Below are 5,114 nucleotides of genomic sequence, written 5' to 3' on the forward strand. Positions count from 1 at the left end.
GCATGCCACCATGCCCAACTAATTTTTGTATTTTTAGTAGAGACGGGGTTTCACCATGTTGGCCAGGATGGTCTCCATCTCTTGACCTTGTGATCTGCCCGCCTCAGCCTCCCAAAATACTGGGATTACAGGCATGAGCCACCGCACCCGGCCCCTCTATATGCATTTTAAGATAATATTAGGCCAGGCACAGTGGCCTGTCTATAATCCCAGCACTTTTGCTAGGTGGCGATGAAAGGATCTCTTGAGCCCAGGAGTTCAAGACCAGCCTGGGCAACATAGGGAGACCCCGTGTCCACAAAAAATTAAAAAATAGCCAAGTACAGTGGCCCATGCCTGTGGTCCTAGCTACTAGGGAGGCTAAGGTGGAGAGGATCACTTGAGCACTGGAAGGTAGAGACTCCAGTGGGCTGTGATCACACCACTGCATTCCAGCTAGGCAACAGAGCAAGAGACCCTGTCTCAAACGAACAAACAAAGAGAATATTTACTTAGGTCTAAAAACAAAAACAAAACAAAAATCTTGGGATTTCTATCTGCAATTGCCTTCAATTTGAGGGTTACCTTGGTAAGGGCTGACTTACAGGAACATGGTGTATGTTTCCACATGTGGAAGTATTTAAGGAGAATTTATAGCCGGGCGTGGTGGCTTATGTCTGTAATTCCAGCACCTTGGAAGGCTGAGATGGGCAAATCACCTGAGGCCAGGAGTTCAAGACAAGCCTGGTCAACATGGCAAAACCCCATCTCTAGTAAAAATACAAAAGTTAGCTGGGTGTGGTGGCACACACCTGTAATCCCAGCTACTTGGGAGGCTGAAGCAGGAGAATTGCTGGAACCCAGGAGGTAGAGGCGCAATGAGCTGAGATCATGCCACTGCATTCTAGCCTGGGAGACAGAGACTCTGTCTTGAAGAAAGCAAATTTATGTAAGTAAGTAAACTGTATAAACAGAGATCAATATTAAAATATACTTTGGGGGCTCACATCCTCAAGGCCTGAGACTGCTTTTTTGTTGTTGTTTTTTTGTTTTTTTTTCTTGAGATGGAGTCTTGCTCTGTTGCCCAGGCTGGATGGAGTGTGGTGGTGTGATCTTGGCTCACTGCAGCATCCACCTCCTGGGTTCAAGCGATTCTTCTGCCTCAGCCTCCCGAGTAGAGTAACTGGGACTACAGATGCATGCCACCACACCTAGCTAATTTTTTTTCTTTTTCTTTTTTTTTTTTTTTTTGAGATGGAGTCTTGCTCTGTCACCTAGGCTGGAGTGCAGTGGCGCACTCTCGGCTCACTGCAAGCTCTGCCTCCTGGGTTCACACCATTCTCCTGCCTCAGCCTCCCCAGCAGCTGGGACTACAGGCGCACACCGCCACGCCTGGCTAATTTTTCTGTATTTTTTGTAGAGACAGGGTTTTTACTATGTTAGCCAGGATGGTCTCGATCTCCTGATCTTGTGATCCACCTGCCTCGGCCTCCCAAAGTGCTGGGATTACAGGCGTGAGCCACCATGCCCAGCCTGATTTTTGTATTTTTTTTAAGTAGAGATGGGGTTTTGCCATGTTGGCCAGGCTGGTCTTGGACTCCTGGCCCCAGGTGATCCGCTCGCCTTGTCCTCTCAAAGTGCTGGGATTACAGACATGAGCCACCATGCCCGGACTGCCTTTTTTTTTCAACCCACCTCCCACTATGATGACAAAGCACAAAGGGACTCAGCTGCCCTTAGAAAAGTTGATTCCTGCTGCATGGTGCTATTGGCTCTTTCTCACCTGTCTCTCTGTGGATCCTTGACGCACTACTTCATATTATTGTGCTCATTTTTTCAATGTTTAAAAATTTGTTTATTTAGAGTGGGGTGGGGGTGGGCTCTCACTATGTTGCCTAGATTGGCCTCGAACTCCTAGGCTCAGGCAATCCTCCTACCTCAGCCTCCCAAGTAGCTGGAATTGCAGGCAGGGGCTGCTGCTCCTGGCTATTATATCTGTTTTATGGAAGGAGGAACAGAAGCTGGTACTGTAACAAGTTGCCAAGATTGCCCCAGAGTTAGCAGTGGCTGCATTGGCCTGACACCCAAGGGTTTTCAGGCAGCTGATGACTCCTGTCCTGGTCTTGATCTTGGGCTTCTCAATTGCTACTGGTACTTGTGTTCCGTTTGGCAGCTCCCTGAACAACCTCAGACATCCAAGCACAAGGTGGCATTTGGTTTTGGGGGGGGGTTCAGCCTAGGGCCAGCCTGTTGTTTCCAAGAAGAAGGCTGCCAACAGATGACAGGCTTCACTTTCTCACAAAGCTGCAGGGCTCTAGCCTAAGAGATTTAAACAAATCTTCCCCAAAGTGAACTGACTTGTGGTCAGTTCCTTGCTCTGCCTCTCTGCTTCCCTGGGCTGCATCTCTGCCTGTCTGGACCTGACCCATCCTTCAAAGCCCAACCTAAATGCGACCTTCTCCATGGAGCCTTTTCTGATTTCTCTCTTCTCTATAGGCGCCTCCTCCCCACCATGGTGGGTTTGCACCCACCTTTCTTGGAATGCATTCACTTTCCTGCTGTGATTATCATTAAATAGTTGACCTTTTTGAACCTCAATCACTTCACCTGTAAAACTGACAGTGGTAGACATCAAGCGAAAGCTCAGCCTTATAATGTCTGCCTTATAAGTCTGTTGTGAAGGCCAAGTTAAAAGACATGATATACGTAAAGCACAGTCCGAGGCACAAAGAATGTTTTAGCACCTGTCGACCTGATGTTATTACACACACACACAGCCCTACATATTCATGCACAGATCTCATCTCTATGTATTCGGGCACTTATCCTTTTACCTTGTATAATAATTATTTGCATGGACTGTAGGCTCCTTCGTGGTAGGACAATTAGGGTGTAGTGAAAAGAAACAGGATTTGGAATAAAAAAGTCTGCCCCTCAACCAATGGTGTGGCTGCGAACAAGTGGCTTTTCCTCTCTGAGCTTTGGTTTCTTCAGAACAATAAAATGTGCCTCACTGTCTCCTCATGTACATTATCAAAATAAGATAATGGATGCTCAAGGATTCAGAGATTGCCAAATGCTAATGTATGTATGATCCAATTGCCCTTGTCTGTTTCCCAGAAGCCCAGCACAGTGCCTTGCTGGGGACGGGTTGAGGTGTGCACAGCGGGGATTTGTTCAGTAAGGAGTAGACCATTGTGAGAGACAGGACTAGCTAGATTTCCTAGGCCGACTAAGAATCCCGAAGCCTAACTGGGGAGGTGACTGCATCCACCTTTAAACATGGGGCTTGCAACTTAGCTCACACCTGACCAATCAGGTAGTAAAGAGAGCTCACTAAAATGCTAAGTAGGCAAAAATAGGAGGTAAAGAAATAGCCAATCATCTATCGCCTGAGAGCATAGGAGGAGGGATAATGATTGGGATATAAACCCAGGCATTCAAGCTGGCAACGGTAACCCCCTTTGGGTCCCCTCCCATTTTATGGGAGCTCTGTTTTCACTCTATTAAATCTTGCAACTGCACACTCTTCTGGTCCGTGTTTGTTATGGCTTAAGCTGAGCTTTCGCTTGCCGTCCACCACTGTTGTTTGCCACTGTTCCAACCCTCCGAATCCAGCAGGGTGTCCGCTGTGCTCCTGATCCAGCAAGGCACCCATTGCCACTCCCAATTGGGCTAAAGGCTTGCTATTGTTCCTGCACAGCTAAGTGCCCGGGTTAATCCTAATCAAGCTGAATAGTGTTATAACACTCACCGCATGGCCCAAGATTCCATTCCTTGGAATGTGTGAGGCCAAGAACCCCAGGTCAGAGAACAAGAGGCTTGCCGCCATCTTGGAAGCGGCCTGCCACCATCTTAGGAGCTCTAAGGACAGGGACCCTCAGTAAGATATTGGCAACCATGAAGGGACCTCCAAGGCAGTAATATTGGACCACTTTTGCTTGCTCTTCTGTCCTATCCTTCCTTAGAATTGGAGGAAAATACTGGGCATCTGTCGGCCAGTTAAAAATGATTAGCGTGGCCGCCTCACCTAAGACTCAGATATAAGGCTGTCTGGGAAAGGGCTTTCTAACAACCCCCAACCCTTCTGGGTTGGGAGCGTTGGTCTGCCTGGAACCAGCTTCTGCTTTCAATTTTCCTGGGGAAGCTGAGGGCTGACTAGAGGCAGAAAGCCGTCATCCCAAACTCCCGACGTTAGCCAGTTGAGATCATGGCTCAGTCAGAAGTCTCTACTCAACAGTCACCCATGCGTGCGCCCCTACCTTTCCTTCTGACCCATACCTTCTGGGTCCCAAGCATGACTTTCTTAAAAGTGTAGCCCCAAAATTCTCCTTACCTCTGAATCTACTTCCTCTGATCCCTGCCTCCTAGGTACTGATGCTTCAGACTTTCACTTCCTCTCCCAAGTATTAGAGCAGGTTGTATCTCCAAAGGGATCTAAGGCAGCTCTATGCTGTGTCCTTAGGCATCTAGGCTATGAACCCAGGGAGTCTTGTCCCGGGTGTCCCTCCCAATTTAGGCATACAGCTTTCTACATGGGCAGTTATGTGGGACCTGTTCCCCACCACCCTTGCCAGGGCCCCAAGTTTATAAATGGCTAGGAGGATTGCTCTTCCATTGTGTGAGATGCTCTCCTCCCCTGATTTCTACTCATCTTACCCCTCTGTGATACAATCTCCAAGCCTTGGCTCATTGGCCAGGGCCTTAGAACTGATGACCCAGTACTTTAACAACTGGAACTGGGTCTACAACAACATAATAGATCAAGATGGAAGTGAATTGACCAAGTCAAGGAGAGAAGAGAGAGATAGAGAGAAAAAAGAGAGGGAGAGAGAGAAAAAGAGAGATAAATGTAGTAAAGAAAAAACAGTGTGCCCTATTCCTTTAAAAGCTGGGATGAATTTAAAACCTATAATTGATCATTGAAGGTCTTCTCTATGACCCTATAACACTCCAATATTGCCTTGTTGTCAGTGTAAACAAGGGCGTAGCCTGAAAACACTGAGACCACAGTAGCCTTCCTATCAAAAATCCTTAACCCAGCAACCCACAAATGGCCCAAATGCCTTCAATCTGTAGCAGCAACTGCTTTGCTAACAGAAGAAAGTGAAAAGTAACTTTTTTTTTTTTTTTGA

This window comes from Mandrillus leucophaeus, unplaced genomic scaffold (assembly GCF_000951045.1).
Source record: "Mandrillus leucophaeus isolate KB7577 unplaced genomic scaffold, Mleu.le_1.0 Scaffold59, whole genome shotgun sequence".
Lineage (NCBI taxonomy): Eukaryota > Metazoa > Chordata > Mammalia > Primates > Cercopithecidae > Mandrillus > Mandrillus leucophaeus.